At 32.5% G+C, this 23272-nt stretch overlaps 2 long non-coding RNA genes across 2 annotated transcripts in view; one reads left to right on the top strand and one right to left on the bottom strand.

Moving 5' to 3' along the window:
* Nucleotides 1-17491: 17491 nt before the first annotated feature.
* On the bottom strand, nt 17492-20213 carry LOC131166812 (uncharacterized). The gene is made up of 2 exons (XR_009139874.1): nt 19458-20213; nt 17492-17804 (listed from the first exon to the last, which is right to left on the bottom strand). It is a non-coding gene; the product is annotated as an uncharacterized LOC131166812 (long non-coding RNA).
* Nucleotides 17669-23272, top strand: part of LOC131166813 (uncharacterized) — a 35208-nt gene continuing 29604 nt past the window's right edge. Inside the window, exon 1 of the long non-coding RNA XR_009139875.1 lies at nt 17669-18333. This is a non-coding gene — a long non-coding RNA (uncharacterized LOC131166813). The remainder of the gene's footprint in view (nt 18334-23272) is intronic.

Genomic DNA, 23272 nt, shown 5'->3' with positions numbered 1-23272 from the left:
AGGTTAGCCCTGTGCTAATTGACCTGATTTGTATAGGTGCCGCTCCACCCGTTTAAGTGAGCAAGTTATTGTGGTAATCCTTGTGCTGGTTAGCCAAGGCGGGGACGTAGGCAGTTGGTAGAACCTTGATAACATATCTGCGTGTCACCCTCCCTTTACTGCTTTCTGGTGCTTGTGTGATTGATTAAACTGTTTTATTTAATTTCTGATATATTTATGTTATTCGTATTAGATTGACCATAGTGTTGTGAACATACTACTATTAGAAAGAATACCTAGGGGTTAAATTTTAAAAATACCAATTCAACCCCCCTCTTGGGATCACGGTAAAGCTAACAAACACACACGCACACAATCACACTCGCACACTAGTTTGCAAAAGAAGAAGAAGAAGAAGAAGAAGAAGAAAACCTGCTCATTCGCTTTACGACGGCGACAGTGGGAAGAGCGAACGGCGACAAGTGAATGACACACGCACAAACGCACACAACACACACACTGGTTTGTAGAAGAAGATCAAGAAGAAGAAGAAGAAGAAAATAATGATGAAAACTTACAAGGAGCCAACGGCGGCAGCAGGAGGAGCAAACGGCAACAGGCGAGAGGAGGGGAGGAGAGAAAAAGATTTGGGAAAGGAGGGAAAATGAGGGAGAGATGGGGGAAACCGGGAAAATAAAAGAGGTAATAGTAATGGGTCTTCAAATTCGTCACTAATACTCTGAAATAATTTTTTTTTATTTTTTTTTAAATAAAGGAGGTATTAGTGACAATTTTCAATTTCATCACTAATAAGGGTCTAATAGTGACGAATCTTCAAATTCGTCACTAATACTCTAAAATAAAATTTTTTATTTTTTAAAATAATAGTAGTGACGGTTATTTAATCGTCACTAATAAGAGTCTTTTAGTGACGGATTTAATTCATCACTAATACCGCAGAAGTCATCGCTAATATTTTTTCAGGATAATTTCTACACGAAAAATATTTTTTCGCGATTTTTTCCTGTTTTTAGTGACGAAATGTTAGTGACAGTTTCAAATCCGTCACTAATAGTGTCGTATTAGTGACGGTTGATAAAATCGTCACTAATACCCACTTTTAGTAACGGAATTGTATTCGTCACTAATAGTTTCGTCATTAAAAACCGGTTTTTTTGTAGTGAGTGGGTAAACGAAAATCCTCACAGCAAGTTGCTTGGGGCAAGGACGTAGGCGGTAAGCCGAACCTTGTAAAAAATCATGTGTTCAATCTTCTTTCCCTAACTCTTTTTAAATTCTCCACTTATAAAAATGCATAGAAAAATTAAATATATTTTTACATTGGAAAAATTTAAAAAAAAAAAAAAAGAAAATGAATGGAAGTGGGCCAAGTAGTCTTCAATTTGGAAATCATTTTCAAACATACAATGTAAAAAATGTATAAAAATAAAAAATAAGTGGTGATTGGGAGTTAGCTTTGCAATTGAATTTTTTTTATTAAAGCAAATTGGTAATTTGATTGAACAATTCCAACTTGTAAAGAAAAATCAAGAATAAACTAAGTAGTGATTGAGAGTTAGTTTTTGAATTGAAATTTTGATTAAAATGAACTGAATGATTGACCAATCAAATTTGATTGATTAATCAAATTAAATTCAAATTACCACTCCTAAGCCTATAAATAGAGGCCTCAAAGAGAGTGAAGGGAGAACAGAGGAAGAAAAAAGAGAATTTCATGTTAAGAAAGAGAGAAGAAAAAAAAAAGTGTGCTTTTCCTAAAAATTCAGGATTGGGGGTGCCTGCCCAGTCCATTTTCCCTAAGAATCGGATGGTCATTTCTTATTCGATTGATATGATATTTTAACAGGTGGTGACTGCATCATACTTCTTCACTCTGGATGGTTCGATTGTCATTTAGAAGTTGGAACACTTTTATTTTTTGATCCGGACAGCAGCCTCATTGCCACAGCAGGGGTGCCTGCGTAGCCAGTTTGATCGATACGATCGAGTGGTGTTTTCTAATCCAATTTAGCTAAATTATTTATAGGTTGTATATGACTTACTCTTTTTAATTTTGATCGGTTAGATTGTTATTTAGAGCTTTTAAATTGTGGTTTTGTGCCTTGGATATTAGCCTCATGGCAGCAGCAGTTTTAGGATTAGAAGTGCCTATGCAATTAGCTTGATCCAAAGAATTAGATGGTTATTTCTCTTCCAATTAAGCTGCAATTTTTACAAGTTGTGCATGACTAATCCCTCTTAATTTTTACTGGTTAAATTGTTATTTAGAGTCTTGAAACTTTTATGTTGTGGCTCAGACAGCAGTCTTATTGCAGCAATAGATTCAGGATTGGAGGCTTGCGCAGTCAGCTTTATATAGACAATCAGACGACAATTCCTTGTTCGATTGAGCTGAATTTTTTACAAGTTATTCATGATTCACTCTTCCTAGTTCTAATCAGTCAACTTGTTATTTGAAATTTTATAACTTTGGTTTTCTAACTCAAATAGCGAGCCCACCACAATAGCAGCTTCAAGTAAGAAAAATTCTTTTAAAAGTCCTATATATTTTTTAGAATAAATTTTAAAAACAAAAGGTTGGCACCGGAGAGCGACACGTGTCATGGTGACAAGTATCAAGGAGACGTTATGCTAACGTCACCCTGCTACAATACTTCTAAAAAGAAAAAACAAAAAATGTCATGTGTCACCTTTGTGAGTGGGCACATGGCACTCACTCATTTAACTCAGTTCATTTTAAATGAACTGGCTGACTCAGTTCACCATTTTATTTATTTATTTATTTATTTATTTTATTGGATATATTATTTTATTTAATTTTTTAATTAGTTTTAAATTTTAGAAATTAGAGAAAAATAGCTGAAAAATCATAAAAAATAAGGAAAATGGTGAAAGTTCTAAAAAAAAATAATTTTTGAAGTCAGGAAAAATATTTTGAGTTATTTTGATTATGAATTAAAAAAAAATGAAAAATAAAATACCAAAAAATAAAACTCTTTAAAAATCCTAGAAATTTTTAGAAAAAATATTTGAAAAATTCTAGAAAATTTTTACATGGATTTAAAAAAAAATATGGGAATATTTTCAAAGTTGATTTTTTACAATTTTCTTGATTTTCGTATGGGTGCGTCCCAATGATTTCAAAAAGGGTAAAAAGGTATTTCAGACATCACCTGTATCAACTTGGAGATCCTCTCATTTGGAGGTCTTATTAGACATTCCTAAATCGCACTTTAATTTTTATTTTTTTAAAATTAATTTATTTGTTTGTTTATTTATTTGTTTATTTTAAAGAAATTAATTAAAGATCATCAAAATTAATTTAGGGATAATTCATAGCTAATTAGATACCGTTCGTAAAACAGGTGTGTAGGGGGTACTAGTACCTTCCTCTCACATAACCGAATTCCCGATCCTAATTCTAGTAAAGTAAACTAAGATTAGGTGTTCTAACCGCACCAAGGTAAAGATTAGGTAAGTGGCGACTCCATTTCAAAATTCAATATCTATTATTGCTCGCTACTCCGGACCTTTTCTCCGGGACATTGCGACAATACATACTTGCTCATTGTTTAAATTCAGGGTTGATTGTTGAATTTGCTGAAGGTAAAATTCAGATTCCTTTTTTAAGTTTCATATATACCTAGGATTATCTATTGGTATAGTACCGTTCACTGCCTACTTGATTGTGTGGTGATTGATATTGTTGAAAGGTTTAAAATAAACCAATCTTCCACGTAATAATTTTTAAAATACCTAATTCATCCCCCTCTTGGAACTACACCGTTACTTTGAGATAAGAGTATATAGTGTTGAGTAGGAACTCAATTTTTGTTTGTTGAGTATATAGTGCTCTAGTAAGAGTGATGTTCCAAAAGCCCCCCATTTTGACTAAAAATATGTCACCTACCTTAGCATCTTTATTTACTAATAATTGAAAGATATATGGGAAAAGCTTTTGAAGAGGCTTTTGCATGCGTGACCCATCCACCCCCGCCACCACTAAGTGATGTTGCGAGGCCATTCTTAATGTTGATCCTTTTTTAAGTTTCATATTCCCATTGGATTCTTTTGATTCCAGGACCCCATGCCAGATTAAGGGATAGACATATTCCCATTGTATAAATGGGTTTTTGAAGCTATCTGAATTTCCTCTCCATAGAAAATTGCGTTGGACTCTTTCTATGCTTGTAGCCACCGATGTTGGATGGGAAGGATTAGCAAGTAATAAGTTGGAATGTTTGATAAAGCACTTTTGATTAGAGTCATTTTGCCCCCCAAAGATAAATAAGTAGCCTTCTATGATGCCAATTTGCTTTCCAATCTCTCCAATATAGAGTCCCAAGTTTTTTTGCTTTCAAATTTGGCTCCCGGAGACAATCCAAAATAAGTTGTAGTAAATTTTCCTACCTTACAGTTAAAAGTGGAAGTGACAGCATCAAGATGTTCCACCACTCTAATTGGGTAAAAGTTACTCTTATTCAAGTTGATTTTTGAGTCTTGAAAAGACCTAACTCTCAGCCATCTGAGTTCTTGCAATGACTCTTTATAGAAGATGGTCATGTCGTTTATGAAAAATAAATGCAATAAATGCAGCCATTTGTTTTTTTAAAGAGCAAGACCCTTGATTTCAGCTTGAGGGTATTGCCCTTAGCTAGCATATGACTCAAGTTTTCCATTACTAGTGTAAAAAGAAAAGGGCACAATGGGTTTCCTAACTTTCCTTGTCTAAATCCACTTGAGTTATGGAAAAAACTTGTAGGGTCTTTGTTGATTAGGATAGAAAAGGAAGGTGTTGAGATGCAAAATGCAATCCATTTCCATTTCAAACTAAAGCTCATGTTTCCCATAGTGTTCAACAGACAGCCCCAAATAACTTGGTCAAAGGCTTTTTCCAAATCTAGTTTACGCAAAAAGCCTTTCTCTTTTGCTTCTTCTCCAATAGTTTATGCATTCATTTGCAATAAAAAAATAGGCATCTAAAATCTGCCTATATTCTCAACAAAGGCTTGCTAATTTTCCGAAATGATCAGGGGCAATACCTATGTCATCAAGCAGTTAGATAGGACTTTTGCCACTATTTTGTAGACTGAGCTTTTAGAAGGCTTACAAGTCCAAACTCAGTTATGCTCTCTACAGCTCCCTTCTTCAGTATAAGTACCCAAAAAAAAGAAAAGTACTATTGAGGCACTTCTTAAAACTATTGGTTGAATGAAATTCATTGAAGGTGGCTAGAAAATTAATTTTGAAGGTGCACCAACATATCTCTAGAAGAAGGCCCTCGTGTCCTTGTTCAGAGATTCAGTCGCCTTTAGAATCTCTTCCCAGTCTAAAGTGACAAGGAATCTGTCTAGCTTAGAAAGAGTGGGATGGTTCCTGATTGTTTAACCATTGAACCTCGAACCATTTCGTTGGGATGTCAATTAAATCCCACTGAGTGATGAAGTTTGTGAGCTTATTCATGGTTTTGGTAACTCTGTTTATTCCTATCCTCTCGCGAAGAAACCTGATTTAGAATATCTCCACAAACACACCAGAGCAGAGGATAAGGACTTTTGGCTTTTGTTAATTCTTCCCAATTGGTTGTTTTTCTTCATCTTCATAGGGGCCGTAGACTACTAATAAAATGCATTCCCCAACCAGCGGTCATGGACTGCAAGTTGAGGGTGATTGAATAGGAGCCTCTTGTAATTCCTTACTAGATAAAAAGATTGGATTATCAAATAATGATTACTCCTCTTGTTGTGCCGACTATCCCTAAGCCTGCCCGATCCAATGGCCGCTCTTTCCATAGGATGTTAACAGTGTTCTAATAAAACTTAGAAATTTTTTATTCCTGAAAGTAAAGAATGTCTAATTTTCAAAGGTTGTGATTTCTCTTTTTTTTTTTTTTTTTTTTTTTTGCTCTTTAGGTCTTTAACATGCCGAGACATTATTCTTAAGTTCATTGTGATTTTGTTGTATGTAGTGTTGATGCTGGAGCCCGTCCTTTCAATCTGGATAAACATGTCTAGGAATTCTTCATTGTCAAAATTATTCAACTGGAATTTTTTAATCTATATAATATATGATAATGTTTATTCAACTGGAATTATTTATTTTATAATAATGTTTATTCTTCCCATTCATAACATGGGAGTCTACTAACTATTACTATTATAATAACATATGCAGTAAATTATTAACTAAATATTATAAGGATACAGTACCAAATTAATCGATCACAATAAAATCAATCACGGCCTTGACATTATTAATATATTTACAATTCATAATGCAGATTATTATATCAAAATAAATAATTAAATACCAAATTTTAAAATTGCTTTAGTTAAATATATTTTAACCTAAGTGAGTTAATTAATTATTAAATCCACTACAATCAATAAAAAGTCATACAGATCTGCCAATTTTGTTCCCTAAAATTAATGAATTAATTTTCTTTTCTTTTTTTTAAACCCTAAGGCTTCAGTACTAACGCATGCAGTTTTGTCTTTGAGTTCCTCAAAGTCTGCTGCCTATTAATTGTCTTCTCATTGCATGCACCCGTTGGCACTCTGACAGTGAGCAATTCACCCAGATTTACTGGCGACCTGACGAGTGTCAAACATAGAAGGCAGGGTGAGTAGATTTCAGAAGGGGCTGTTTGGTTGTCTGGGCAAGGCTGCAAAATTAGGGTTTTACAGTGGGTGGTAGGAGGGGGAAGAAGAGAGGTAGATAGGGGAGACAAGCTGAGGTCTGCCATGTATATTTTAAGAAAAACCATGATTTGGGCATGTCAGAAAGAAAGCTTGTATATAGTTTTTATGCCCCTACCCCATGTGATGGCTACCAACACCACCAACTCTGAATTGGAAAGTCACCAAACTCTTAAACCCTACCCGCCCCTCTTTGCTTCTCTCTCTCTCTCTCTCTTGTTTAAGCTATACATATAGTTTTCTATTCCATCTTTCAAATTTTTAACTCTCTCTATCACTGTGAGCAGTATATTTTTGTCCTAACTTTGTGGCTAGAAAGGGGAGTGACATCTTACTTTCTCACCTCTCAAGGCACCCTACACCTCAAGCAGCAGATACAGAAAATTAAAATTAACCCAATGGTAGCTAGACCATTATATATATATATATATATATATATACACACACATTTATAAAGGAGATCTAGCTAGTTGAGGGGGAAGCAATTTTTTCTACCAATTAAAATGATCACTTTCCATGAAATAATTAATTAATTATAACGCCTAGCTAGGTTTGTTTTATTGAGGACTTGCATGGGGCTACCCATGATTAGAGAACACATGGGAACTCATCTATAAGAAGACCTACCTAGCTCTCTACTGCCATCCTCATTGCCTCTCTCTCTCTCTCAAAAAATTAAAGATGAGGGAGGCTTTCTGTATCTAAACATGTTGATCGATCAGTAGACTCCATGAAATTAAACAATTGTTAAAGCTTCTTGCTTTGTTTTATTGGGTGACATGCCAAGATTATAGTAATGCAAATTAATTAATAACATATTTTTTTAGTACTAGCTACCGGACCACATGCATGGATGATGGTTTAATATAGCGAATGGGCAGCGCCATGCATGACACAAATGGCCCTCACATTGAGTTCACGGGATCATCATATCCCGCTCTTAAAAAAACACCATAGGTCTGGTTTAACTTGGATAATGTTTAAGACTCTATTTGAAATTTTATATTTCTAGGGGTCTTAAATTTAGAATTGTATTATATTTGAATATAATATAATTTAATATTGTGATAAAATTTGTCCAAATTTAAATTTAAGGTTGAAAGTCATGCTCCCAAACACTATGTAAAAAAAAAAAATTTAAAGAAGCAAATCACCTTTTCGTGTCTATTTAACATAAATTTTATGCATGAATCACATGTATGATTCACATTTGATTTTTTTTTAATTGTCATATTCTTTATTGTTATAATAATATTTGAGCTAAAGAGAAAATGCAATAAAAAAAATAGATTTTTTTTTTCATTTTTCATTCCTTTCTTTTTTCACTCAAATATAATCATTGACCCAAATGATAAATTAAGGGAAAGAAAGGAAAATTAATATTCTTTGAAGGAATTTATATTTTAGGGTTTGGTAATAGCACAAGTTGATTGGAAAGATGAATTTTGACATTATATTATAGATAAACTGTAATTGTTAGCATTTGATTAGATTTTTATCAAACTCAAAAAAAAAAAAAATTGTAGATTACTAGTGCTCTTACAATTAAATTGTTATATTATAAAGAGATGTGGATAGTCAAACAATCTCGACTAGAAGATATAAAATTTTTTTCTTTACTTGAATTTTAAAATATTTGATGCTCTATAAGGTGTTTGATAGAATATTTAATTGATTTTTGAATTGCTTATATTTATGTAATTCCATATAATCATATGAGGCATGTTTACCATGCTATGCTTGTGAAATTTCTTATATATGGAGCAAAAAATTTAAATTAGAAACACATTTACATTACCTGTGCCCCATGTTGTTGAAATATCATTATACGATAATTTGATTTATAATTTACATTTAATTTAAATTTACTTAATGAGTTTTTAAAAATTATTAAAATTAATCACATTTTCTAAACGAACCAAGGTCAATCCGAATTGATCTTGTAAGAGATCCGCTGCAAAATGAATACGTTTATTTTTCAAATGATTCATATCGCCACGTGTACCCATTCCTAATTTCATTCCAATCAAATGATCCGGGTTGTGAACTTCTTTTCCGGGAGAAGCAATGACGGCATCCGGGGAATAAGCATCGGCTAACTCTGTGCCAACAGCCGCGGTAATATAGAGGATGCAAGCATTATCCGGAATGACTGGGCATAAAGCGTCTGTAGGTGGCTTTTTAAGTCTGCCGTCGACTATTAAACAATATTGTAACTCAATGAAAAAAAACATACCATTAAATTTTAAAAAAAAAATTTAATTACATTTAAACAAAAAATTTATTTGATGAAGAAAAAAATAATTTTCATCATATTCTTTTTTTTTTTTTCTCAAACAAAATTATTGATCCAAATAAAATAATAAAAACCATATTTCAAAAAAAATAAAAAAACGTGCAAAGAAAACCTAATGCCTTCATCAATCAATTGAAGATATAGGTAGATTTGGTCATAGGCAGCTATCAAAGAAAAAACATACATATAATTAAACAGATAGAGATCGAGAAGGATTGAATTATAATGATCAATGTGATTGCCAAATTAATTAATACTTACTTCTATGAGATTTGACATGCATAGCAAGACCAGTGGAATTGTCAAAATATAAATGATGTGAAAAAGAAAGGATGGATTTAAGACGAAAGTAAAAACAGTAAATTATGATGAAGTTAGAACCTGTTTCTCATGCATGCTGATCTTTGGCGGGCATGACAAGCAAATTAAGTGAAATTGTCAAAATGGTGGGGCTGTGAAAATTACAGACATTATTAATGCATTCAATATACAATTGAATAGCATTACACATGTCTATAATGTTATATATATAATGTGTGTGTGTGTGTGTGTGTTTGTGACACCCAAAATATATATATAAAGTTTACATGTTGTAATAGTAGGCTAGAAAGGATGTCATATACAAATTGTTTATGTTCATTTGATTCACGGGATAATTATTTCTTGAAATAAGATGGAAGATAGTGAAAATTTTGAGAATCTAGCCCAGTCGCTTCAATTCAAGTGATAAGGACGACTTGTGATTTTGGTGACCCTAAAGTCACAGGTTTGATTCCCCCTTAAGGCATTACGCCGATGAATTACTAGAGGTGCGTCAATAGATGGATGGCTTTCACCCCCAAGATTTAGTATCGCATCATAATATCCAAAGTAGCGCGATGGTGGCTAGAGTCCCTGGGTTATCAAAATAATAATAATAATTTTATTGTATTTTTTTATTATTTCATTCAATATATAATATGAAAAAAATATATGTTTCCCCAATAAAATTTGGGGATAATTATTTTTTATAAGCTCATGAAAAGTTTCACATTATTATTTGCTTTATGCATCAACATAATTTTTTGCATAACTAACTGTAATTAACTTATTATAACTAATATATTTCTAAGAATATATATTTTACGAACCAAGCGTAGGGTTCGTTTTACAATTAAAGATAATTTTCTTAAGACCTCAACAATTTCAACTATTTAAGTTACTAAATAAGTATTTTTGACTATGAAGATAAACTAATTAAGTTACGCACTTAAGTTAAGGTAAGACATAATATGCGTAGTTTTACTTATTACAATTACTTATTGGATCAAGGATTTTCAAATATTATGTTGTGTGAAATCAATTTTTGTGTATCAATTTGATATTTTTTTTATTTTCTTTTTCATTTTTCTTGATAACTAAATATGAAAAATGTATTCTTTAGTATTTTCTTTTATTTGTTCAATATTTTAAGTTCCAAATTAGCCCATTGTGAGATTGACTTGGGAAAGGAATTTTTTTTTTAATTTTAAAGAAGGGTAAATTTATTAAAGGAGCGACAAGTAAGATGTTTAAATCCTCCCGAATGAAAGAGACGAACAAAAAGGGGAAAGATGAATTTTTATCACCCTCCTAAATGATAGCAAATATAGGAATGTAATTAAGGTAGGAATAGAATCAATGTAAAAATAATTATTGTAGGAATGTAATTATTGTATTCCGTTAATAACATAGAATAGCTATGACAATAGTTGTTTCTTTTCCTTTCCAAAATGTGTCATTTTTTTACTAATAACAATAAAAAAAATAAGTCACTTTTAAAAAAAAAAATCCTCTAATAAAGAATTATTTAATTTTGTAAATCTTTTAAATATATGGCTCTAGTTGAACACCAATTCTAATTTATTGAAATGTTTTTTGCATTTTTCGGATAACAACATTTTTTTTATATTTCAATAATGAGAATAATAATCGAAATTCTATTAGGATTTTATTATTATATTTAAATAATAATAATATTTATTATTATTATTATTATTGTTTTTGTTGTTTTGTTATGGTGGTTGTTATTGTTTCTTCTTCTTCTAATATTATTGCTTTTTATTTTTTTCACAATCATTATTTATTTTATATTTATTTTTTATTGTAATTATTATTGTTGATATCATTGTTATATTATTAAATGTTTTTTTTTTATTTTATAGTAATTTATTGTTCTTATAACTATTTTATTGTTGTTATCATCATCATCAACTAAACATGGAAACAAGAATTATTTAAGAAGGAGCATCGGGGTTTTAATTTCAGGTAGATACACTCACAGAACCAGTGGTACCTGTGGATGGTGAGAGTTTACTTTGTGAGTCAGTAGAAACTGTGGATGATGAGAGTTCGCTTTATGAACCAGCGGGGAGCGTGGATGGTGAGAGTTCTTTGTGAGCCAGCGGGATCCATGAATGGTAATGGAGATGTGTCCCGGGGGTCGGGTTAGCCGAACGTTCAACCGATGCACAGAAGTTGTATTCGCATTTCAGACTTTACCCTAATTAGCGAGACTTAGGAGCGGAGGACACTGATCCATAGGTTTGATGTCGCACCAGGGTTCCAAATGACTCATTGGTAGTTGGAGTTCTTATGTAATAAAAAAAAAAGAATTATTTAAGCAAAGATTAATTTTGATTTCATTTTAAACTTGATTTGTCCTTCTTAAACTAGAATATAATGTGAGAATTTTATGTGTTTGGGGGTTGATATAAATACTGGGGACCTACATTCCTGACATTGACGGCAATCAATCCCACTTAAATTTTAAAAATAAAAGAAATGGAGGAAATAAATGCAATTTAAAGAGATGTAAAAAGTTATGCCCCAATTTATTAATGCTAAATGGTTTTATGTTGAATGAAGAATTTAGTAATTAAATATTATGACAACGAGTAATTTCAAGATTAAGTGAGCATAAATTTCATGTTTGGTGTGTTTGGATCAAGGATTTTACTTGGAAAAATGAAATGAGAGGAAAAGGAGGAGGAAAACTCATTTTCCATTGTATTTTTCTTATATATTAAATATTATTAAAAATAAAATTTAATTTTAATATGATTAAAAATAAGAAAAATTTAAATATTAATGATTTATATAATCAAAATCTTCTTCATACATTTGGTGCAAAATATTTTCTTTTTCATTTTCCATGATAACCAAACATAAAATTGTTAATTCCTTGATATTTTTCTTTTCTCAGTATTTTCTGAGTTCCAAACGAAACCTAAAACTTATTTTCTTAATTTAGATTCTATGACTTATTGATGCAATTGAGAGAGAGAGAGAGAGAGAGAGAGAGAGAGAGAGAGAGAGAGAGAGTTTTCATATAAATTTGTTTAAGAGATTTAGGCATAATTTGGGGAAAATTGGATAAGAGAATAAAAGGAAAATAATGAGTTGTTGTGGTTGACTTGACCTAACCAAATCAATTAGGTTAACCCAAACCCAATGCAAAATAAATAAATAAGATAAATAAAGAAACAAAATTTGAAAGGAAAAGCTTTTAGGGTCAGTTTGGATCCTTGGAAAAAGGAAATAAAAGGAAAATAGGAAGAAAATTTATTTTTCATATTTTTATTCTCTATTACATACAAACAAAAATGAAAGTTTATTTTAATATAATTAAAAATTAGAAAAAAATTAAATATTAATGATCTATAAAATCAAAATTTTGCTCATAAATTTAGTATAATTTTAATTTTCTTTCGCTTTCCTGGATAACCAAATATAAAAATATGGATTTTTTTTTTTTCTTAATATTTTCTCGATTCCAAACGCAGCCTTATAAAGTATGAAAACATAAGAATAAAATGTTTTTTAAGTTAGAAAGAAAAAGTAAGGCTCCACATGAAAGGAAAAGGTGAATCAATTTTTTGTTGGTTGTTTGTTTATCAAGAAAAATAAAAATATTAAATATATAGAAAATCTATTGGCAAAATTTTTTATTTTCCACTTCATTAACTTTTGATTTTTACAATTTTTAATCATAATTGAATAAATTTTAATTCTTTTTTTTTGGATTACGCACCGGATATCCACGTGTCCGTTTTACGGTCCACGTGACTAATTCTGCGCCCCTTGAAGTTGACCCCACAACCCCAAAGAGAGGGTAAATTCAGGAGTTTAGGGGTGGAAATGAACTCAAAAGGGTTTGAACACCTGACCTCATGAGAGGCACTTCCGCAGCCCACACTACCACCTGAACCACACCCTGGGGGTAATAAATTTTAATTCTTAATTGTATTTGAGATAGCGCAAAAATACAATAGAAAGTAATTTTTTTCCCTTTATTTTTTTTTTTTTATTTTCAAAAAATTCTACAATAGAGCTTAAAAGATAAGAGAGATGAAAAAATTAAAACAAGAAAAATAATTGGTAGGTCCTATCATCATTCACACCAAAATATCATTAGATTTGACAATTTCTTTAAAAATAGTATCTCTTTTTACACCATTAATATTTAGTTTTTATTAAATTTTAATCATATTAAAACATACTTTTATTTTTTATAATATTTAATAAAGAATAGAAATATAAAGAATGTCACAAGTGACAGACAAGCTTGACCCACTTATCATATCCAGTTTGATCATTCCTGGCATGGGTTTTACTGTGGGCTGGAGGACCCAAACCCACCCATCCCGGCCCAATTTGAGGGAGGATTATGCCTCAGATTCAGTGGAATGGCCCATGGGCCCAAACCTGGCCCCAATAGAGATTGGGCAGGGATTTAAGTTTCCTGGCCCAGCTCAACTTTCTTGCGCATCCAGCCAGTATGATTTATTATTTTAATATATAATCAAACACTGCATTACTAAATTGAACTAAGCTACCCCCCAAAAGCTTTACCCTCTTTAGGTGTGAAAAACATTTTTTTATTTTAATTTTAAATTTTTAAAAAAAAATTATAACTATTTTTTTTCTAAATTTTCACAAATCCAAATTTGAGTCCCAAATCTATAATTTCAAATATTACCTTATATAAATTTTAAAAAACCAAAAAATTATTTTTCTTATTTTTTTGAAATATAGACATAAAAAATATATAATGTTTTTATACAGTTAAACAAAATCTTAATGTTTTACCTTTTTAATGCAAATCTTGAGAAATTGAAAAAAAAAAATAAGCTAAAATTTTATAATTCTTTGGAAAACTAAAAATTAGAAAATAAAAAATATTTTCTAAAACTAAACGGACCCTTAAAGTTTTTGTTGTATTTTTTTTATTTTTTTAGGATCTTAATCGAGGATTTTTGTTTTTTTGAAAAAAAATAAGAAAGGAAAAAAAATATATTTTCCACCATAATTTTTATCTATAGAACATACCATGAAATCTTTTTAAACTAATTTGATTAAAAATTAAGAAAAATTAAATATTAGTGATGTATAAAATCAAACTTTTGCTTATTCATTTCATATATTTTCTTCTTTTTTTTCACTTTCCTTGATAACTAAACATGAAAAAAAAAAAACTCTTGAATTTTTTTTCCCTATCCCTCATGTTTTTCAAATTCTAAACGAGGCAAGTCCTAAGAAAATTATTGTATCTGCCACATTATCAAAGTTTATTTTGTGAGTTTATAATAGCACCAACAAATAAATGATGGTGATGCACCTTGATAAATATGGACCCGACTCACCCAAAACATTCTACCTGATCTTTTTTTTTTTCTTTAAAGTAAAAGATATTGACTTCATTGAAATTTGATAAAAGAAAATAAATTTGAATGTAAAATTTTAAAAATACCACAGATCTTCTAGAACATTTGATTTCCGAGACAATTATAATTTTCTCCACCTATTAGTCATGGAAGTCATCAAATAAAATTCAAAAAAAGAATAATAAGATGACTATTTTTACACTTTTTGCCCTCAAAACACATGAAATGATATAACAGTGACTAGAAATTCATCCCAAAAATAAGGATTATACTTTATTGAGAGTGGATTACATAATTTTTTGTGTGTTTAGTCAATATTAATGTCATTTAATGTGATCAAGGGCAAAAAAAAAACAAAAACCAAAAACCAAAAAAAAAACAATAACAAAAAAGAGGCAAAGAATAGCAAAATAATTTTGAAAGTGAGAAAGAAAATTTTAAATATGTCAAATCAACGAACAAAAATTTGATTTTACATGAATAAGGCTTGATTTTTTCTAAATTTGTAACCAAATTAAGATACATTTTGATTTCTAAATAATTTGATATATAATAGAAAATAAATTTTCTTTTTATTTCTTTCTCCAAAAAAATAAAGAACCCTAACTTTTTGTTTAGGAGAGATCTTGATTTAGATTTATGCTTATTTGAGTTAAATATAATATAAAATTATATTAAATTTATCGCATAAATTCAAATTCAAACATCAAAATCCCTTTTGTCAAATATAATGTCGAAAGATCTTTAAACTTGCGTTTAAGGACATGAATTTTGAATCTTGAATTTGGATGGATTTAGACAAATTTCAATACAATTTTATATTATATCTTATACAAATTTAATATAAATTCAAATTCAAGTCTTTTGGTGTCGTTTCTTTTAATTAATTTATTTATTTATCATACGATGACGATGTCATTGTCATTGGGCCTAGTCAAATCTGCTTCTAGATTGACTCTTATTTGACAAATTGGGGACTGGGCTAGGCCCATCTTGCTCTTTAGTTTTTTTGACAAATAGAGACCGGGCTGGCCCATGCAATCTCTCAACCGACACCGACGGTGTTGGATTAGCAGCAAAAGCCAAGAATTGCCATTGGAGAGGCCAACACCATTTCAATTTTTTACTAATATTTTATAGTACTGTCATCCCAACTTGTGAAAGGAGATTTCAACTCTCAATAATTTGCTCCCTGCAAAAGTGGTAAATAATAATTAAAATTAATAAAGAAATTTTAAAACGAAAAAAGCAAACGCGGCAAAGCTTATTTTAATCATTTAAATATATATTTTAGATACTAAAAATGCACGGTAAAGTAATAATTAATGAATTGCTTTAGTTTAATTAGATAGTTAATTAATTAACGTGCATTATGTTCTAAAAATCAACATTGAATTTTCTTTAGTTTTGATTTATATTTTCAATTGTTGCTCATGCGACAGCATTCCCCACCATCCCAAAAAAGAAAAAAAAAATGGCTTACAATGGCTGTGAACTTGCATAAAAATATTACCACACATTTATTTTGTCGGAATCTCTTTCATAAAGGTTGGATGGTTCACTTCAAGCATGCATGCATATCGTGAAGGTGATGGAATTGTATGGATCTTTTAGTAAAAGAAAAGAAAAAGTTGGAGCACGTAAAATATTAATTGTTCAACTTACTTTTGGATCGATATAATTGACTTGGTCCTCTCTTGGTCGTATTAATTGTTAATTGTTAATAGTTTTGTTTACTTTTTTCTACCAAGTGCTTTGGATCGAAAAGAAAAAGACTAAAAGACAACGCATATTGTAGACATCCCAACTTTAATCAGACCACCCTAAAGAAACCCAACAAAACAAAACAGAAATTGACTTTAAACCCTAAATAACCTTGAGTTTTGGAATTAAGACCCCAATTCCTCAATGAGTCCCTCCAATTTCAATCAAGTCTCTAAAAATCAAAAATGTGATTTAAAGTTGAGTCTTGTAAATGTTTAGTCCAAGTCTCAGGCAAACTGTTAGGAAAGGTCTATGGTAATTTAATTAATTCTTGATTGTTATGTAAGACCCCATAGTTCCAAAATCAATTCCCCTTAGGAAATAGTGTTTGAGTCTTAGGAGCTCAAAAATTGAATCCTTTTAAGTTAAGTATCTCTAATTTAGTTGATTTCAAAATCAATTTTCCTTAGTTGAGCCTTGTAGTTTTCAAATTTATTGTAGGCTTAGCTTTAAGGTCCTTTAATTTTAGAATTATTTTCTTCATGATAAGTCTAGGTCTTATCCTCCAAGTTTTCAATTTTAATCTCAAAATCCAAAAAATTAGTCTAAAAATTATTTTTCTTTCTAATAAGTCCGGGATTTTGATTTCAAAACCCCCAAAAAAATAAAAAATAGAAATCCTCAAAACAAATCAAGTGTGGTCCTTTAATTTCAAAATCAGTGTTCTTCATAATAAGTTTAGGCTCCATACTCTAAGTTTCAATTTTAATTTCAAAGCCTAACAACTAGTTTAGTTAACCAACTCATTTAAGTTTCCATGAGTTCTGAAATTTTCAAAGTTGGAATTGAGCTTCAAAAATCTTTAACCTATTTTGAAATTGGGTCTTAATTTTAGGACAGGTCATATTGGCTTGTTAAAAGCCATATTCACTGTTTTTGTTGGTGATTTAAAGATGGTCAACTCTGAAGTCAAAATTATTGGTCAACTTTTTGGTCAAAATTGGTCAACACTGGGAGTTGTAACATCAGTTGTCCAGCAAAGAGAGCACGTGTGTCCGCAGGCACACGTAGGCATTTAAACATACAAAAGGGAAAGTTGCAAGAGTATAGAAGATAAAATAAAGTATTAAAATACAGGAAGGTGAAAATAAATACATACAAAAGAGTAATAATAGTTGCACCATCAACAACTTTTTTTGGGGGCGGGGGGGGGGGGAGGGGTACACGCAGAAATTACAATAAATAAAAAGGACAATAAAAAAAAACTAAAATGTCAATCCTCCAATATAAAATTAGTTAATAGCAAAAAGAAATTGCAAAAAAAATAAAATAAAAAGTAAATGCCCTGCACTCCATTCCCCATATGCTACCTGGAAGCATCCCAAAAGCCCGCGAGTCCTGGGTTGCCACATGGACCTTCACCTACGCACAGAAAGGAAAATGACACATTAACAGAAATTCAAAAAAATGATAAAATAAATCACACGAGCAGGTTGTTAAAGGGAATTATTCTCTGACACAGGTTGTTGGTGGGGTAATCTGTTAAGGAATTGGCACCAAATGCACTCTCAGACTCCCTATAAATAGGGAGTCCCAACACTGTAGACACACACCTCAAATAGTATAGAAACCCTGTCGAAATTGAGAGAAGTAAAGAAAGATTCAGAAGAGAGGGGAAGGTCTGCTAGAAAAGGGAGAGCACATAAACATTTTGTGAGAATGGAGAGAAAGAAAAGAGTTAAGATTGATTTAGAGAGAGGATTGTCTGAAAAACAGAGAGCAGTGGGGAAGGTTCTACCAATTTATAGAAGAAGCAGAAGGCAAAGCTTGGGAGCTGATTTGGAATACACTCAGACGCCCCCAGACAGGCACCGAAGCAGAGTTCAGGTCAACCAATCCAAACAGATTTAGAGAAGGGAAAAGCAAAGCAGGAGGAGAGAAGAATGTGAAGGTATGATCACAAAACCCATTCCTAGAATTATTCAGTGCACGTGTTAATTGTGAAGTGAATATGAAGTGAATGCATGTGCTCTTCCTCTCTCTCTCAGATTTTGAATCTAAGTTCAGACCCCAAACTCGGATTTGAATTCGGGTCCAAACTCAGACCTAGCCATGTCACCAGAACCCCTTGACCCAAACTTGGGTTCGGGTTCAAAGCCCATTTGAAAGCTTTAAACCCCCAGCCCGTTTTGAAAACTTACCGAGCCCTGTTTTAATTTAACCCAACAGGAACCCAATTTCAGTTTTAAAAGCTAACCCAGCCTCAGAGCCCATTCCTTTTTAACCCACGAGGCCCATTTCCAAATTTCAAAACCAAAACCCCGGCTCTGTTTTAACCTACGAGGCCCATTTCCAAATTTCAGAACCAAAACCCCAGCTCTATTTTAACCCACGAGGCCCATTTTCAAATTTCAAAACCAATACCAGCCCATTCTAAAACCCAACTTGCACATCTGCTTCTCGAAAATCAAACCAAAATCAGCCCATTCTAAAACCCAACAGGCAACAGGCCCTGTTTTCAAAATCAAACCCCCAAACCCATTTTAAAACCAACCAGCCCCAATTCGTTTTAAAAATAAAGCCCGTACCCAATTTTTAAAAACAACCAAACCCATACCCAATTTTTAAAACAACCAAACCCATACCCAATTTTAAAAATAACCCTGGCCCAACCAGTTTTCAAATAAAACCAACCCATTCAAACACTTTCAACCTAGCCCAGTTTAAAGACACGTATGCACGCCTGGTTTCAAAACAAGAACAGAAACTCAAAGCCCACTGAGCTTGATTTGGGCTTGATTGAGTTACGCAACTCGTCAATTTGACTCGTGAGTCAACCCCTGGACCTAACTCACTAGGTTGAGACGAGTTGACTCGTCTTCAACCCGAAGCCACTGTCACCATGTGAACCAGAAAACTCTAACTGCGGTCTGGACACTGAAATCATCACAAAAATCAGCAACCACAACATTCAGACCATCGAGGAATCGGAACAACAAAATCACCATCACAGCTTTCAAACCGCACAAGAAATACCAAATCAAAAAACAGGAAGGAGAGGGGAAAGAACGTTACTTATCTGTAGGTTGATGCTCTCTTGAGAGTGCTCTCAACTTTTGCGGTGAAGGAGTCGGATCTATTTCAGAGAGAGTTTGTGGAGAAGGATATTTCGGGGATGGTCCAGTCCGCGAAAGAGCAGAGAAAATTGTATTTTTCTCATGAGCTTGCTCACCTCAATATGCTTGGCAATCTTGAGTTTGTTGAAGATGTCCTGAAGGACTCGTAGCTCTAGATCATTTCATACTCGTTCTTGGCGTCAAAGTTCACCTAGTGTATCGGCACGATGCCTAGATGTGCCGCGTCCCTCAGCTGACACTGAACCGCACCCAAGCATGCCTTTTCCACTTTGGAGGGATTGAAGTGCAGGGTGGAGTTGATCCATGCCAAGATCTCTGATCTGCCAACGAAATATGCTGAATCCATCATGCCAATACTAGTCGCCATTTTCGAGCTTCTGTGTCAGGTTTTGTGAAGCGCCATTGAAGCAGATCAGAGTAGAGAACGAGGAAGCAAGAAACCCTAGGGTTTCTGTCACTGAGTTACAGAGAAGAGAAGAAGGGGAAGAGACAGGAGAAGGGAGAGCATTCACACGAGGGGGAAAGGAAAAATGGAAAAACGAAAAAAATTGGTTTAAATATGAAAAGCCTCGGGTTCGCAGGATTGAAACACGTGGTGTGCTTCAATCCATCCGATGAAAGCCACGCGGTTCATTTGCAGCCGTTGGATTTGCGTTTGCAATCAACGACCTAGATCGCCCTTGGCAAGAGCATTAAATGCTGCCCGCTCCCCCTCATTATGAAGCCATGCACACTTCCCCACACGCAATGCCACGTGGCATGCTTGTTCCCTCCCTTCCATTAATCTTTGGCAACTCTCCCGGATAGCCGTTGGATCCACGTCCCAATGGACGCTCAAGATCGGTCTAATGCACGGATCTCCACCAGCACACACGCTCCCATTCACGGCAGGGACACGTGGCGCGCATGCTCCCGTGCGCGGCTGGGCATGATGTGGCCGCTTCTCAGCCGTTCGATCTCTTCCGTCAACAAGCGTTCAAGATGATGCCACGTCTTCGATCTTGCTCGTGGTCTGTCGCCACTCAAATGCCGCCATGTGGCACTATGGCCTTGACCGGCCTTAAACCAGTCTCTCCTGGACCAGTCAACGTTTGACCGGTCCTACCCCCTCCCCAAACCGGTTCTTACTATTATTTTGAATATTCAAGTAATTCCTTTTAAATTCATAAAATTCCATAAAATTCATAAAAACTCATGAAAAATACCAAAAATTCTAGAAAAATGAGGGAAATTTTCTATATCAAAGTTAGTTAAGATCACACATCATCCATCCTCATCCAAGTATTTATGCATGCACATAACCCATGCGTACACACACACACATGCAACCCATGCACACGTACATTCATGCATGTACACACCCATGCACTCTACACCGATGCAGATGCATATACTCTCACACATCTACACATTCATGCATGAACACATCCATGCTCTCTACACCCATGCACATGCACACACACTCACGCACGCATCCACACAACCCATGCACATGCACACACACTTATGCACTCAACATTCATGCACATGTTTATAAACAAACTCTGGACCCAATGGTCTCAATCAAGACCTTAAATTGGTTTTCCTTTAGACTGGTCATTACCGATTCACCCCCCCTTTGAACCGATTGGTGCTAATCTTTTTCATTTTATTTATTTATTTAGTATTATTTTAATGTTTGAAAAGTTCAAAAAAAATCCACAAAAATGTCAAAAAAATTACAAAAAATTTTAGAAAATTTTGAAAAATGTTTTCAAACTTTGACTTCTATCGTTTTTGTCTTAATTTTATTTGTACTATTTGGAAGTTTGGAAAAAATATTAAAAAAAAAATCACAAAAATCACAAAAAGAAATTGTTTTCGCACTTAGAAAAAAAAATCACAAAAATATTTTTAAGGTCCAAAAAGTCATTTTCATCCCAAATAAGTCCAAAAACCTCCTGGAATAGTATTTTCATATTTAGGAAATTCTATAAAAATTTCAAAATTCCAGGATTGTATTTTTGTGAACTATTTTCTCGATTTTCATATCCCGATGATTTAAAAGGGAGGCATGAGCTCTTCATAGTATGGTATGCCCTAGTTCTGAGGGAATACTTACATAGTATTTTATTTTGTGCATTTTTTTTTTATTTTTGAAATGGAGTAATTTTCAAAGACTTATTAAATTTATTTTAGGATAATTTTTTATTAATTAGATACCGTTCATAAGAACAGGCGCGTAGGGGGTGCTAACATCTTCCCCTCGCGTAACCGAACTCCCGAATCTGACTTTAGTAACGCAGACCGATTCTATCCTTAATTGGGTAGTAATCAAGTATTCTAACCACACTTCAAAAAGTTAGTGGCGACTCCATTACACATTATTTTTCCACGAAAATCACATTTTCAAAATCCACACACTTCATTTCTTGATCATTTTTTAGTTGTCCCAAGTTTGTGTTCGAGAACGTCGCGACACATATGTTGTTTGAAAAAGATTAAAAGACAATGCGTATATTGTTTGGAAAGAACTTGGGAGCATTAGGGAAGTAAGAAGAAACAGTTTTAAGATTTTTCTTTATAATTTTTATTTTTTGAAAGCAATATTGGACGGTCATTTGAAATCCTTTCTTAATAGAAATTTTAGCATGTTTGTTATGTTAACAGCTTTAATGCAATTTGCGTTTAGTAACTTGATTCTCTCGTTCACTTGAACACACTTTGGTGAGATTGCCACTTGTTCTCATTTAGTTATTATTGAAATTAGTTCAATTGTAAGTTATCGGGCATTATAGTTGAACTTAATCTATTTATTTGCATGGGTCTTGTTTCGAACTTGAAAAATAAGAGAAAAAAATAGAAAATAATTTATATTTTCATGTTTGGATATCAAAAAATGAGAAAAAGTAAAAATATATAATAAATCAATGAATAAAATTTTATTTAACTTTTCTTAATTTTGTTTATATTAGAACAAATTTTCATTTTAATACTATTTTATGGAGACAGAAAATAAAATGGAAAATAAATTTCCTTCTTATTTTTCCTTTTTCTTCCCTCAAATAAAATTATTTATCCAAACAAAGATATGGTAAAAACAAAACCAAAAAAAAAATTGGTTACCTTTAGTCACATAATTTTTCCTTTGATTACATGCCATTGTACACATTTTGCACACGAATTGTGAAGGCTTGATTTTCATTGTTAATTTTAGATTTTCATTTTTTATTTTCATTTACTTTGTCTAAAAGTGGGTACAGTATTATTTCATTGTGCTTAGACACTCCATACCATGCATCAAATTAATTTTAGTGGATATCCAGCTTGCTCGGATAAAATGGAAGAGAGACTTAACTACACTATGTTTAAACTCATGATGTCAAGAGTTACTTCAATCAAAATCATTAAGGGGCTGCTAAACCAAAGGGTTGAACTATATATGCTTTGCTATTACACCATGTTTGATTTGTATCAGGGCCGGCTCTTCACAATATGAGGCCCTAGGCGAATGATTTCATATCTGGATTCATATATTCTCGTTGACATAATTAAATTTCAAAATTAACACTAACTATAAATTGACAAATTATGTAACCAAATAAAAATAAATTTAATAAATCTATAGAAATAGTAGATTGAAACAATATAATCTGATTATTATTATTATTGCAAATCGATTGGCAAGCGAGACTTTAGAGATATCAGATTCTTACCGGATACAACGCTCTAACCTCAAAGCTTCCAAAATCTAAGAAAAAATAGAAAAAAAAA

The sequence above is a fragment of the Malania oleifera genome, chromosome 10 (genome assembly GCF_029873635.1).
Source record: "Malania oleifera isolate guangnan ecotype guangnan chromosome 10, ASM2987363v1, whole genome shotgun sequence".
NCBI lineage: Eukaryota > Viridiplantae > Streptophyta > Magnoliopsida > Santalales > Ximeniaceae > Malania > Malania oleifera.
This window is presented reverse-complemented; position numbering and strand designations above follow the sequence as displayed.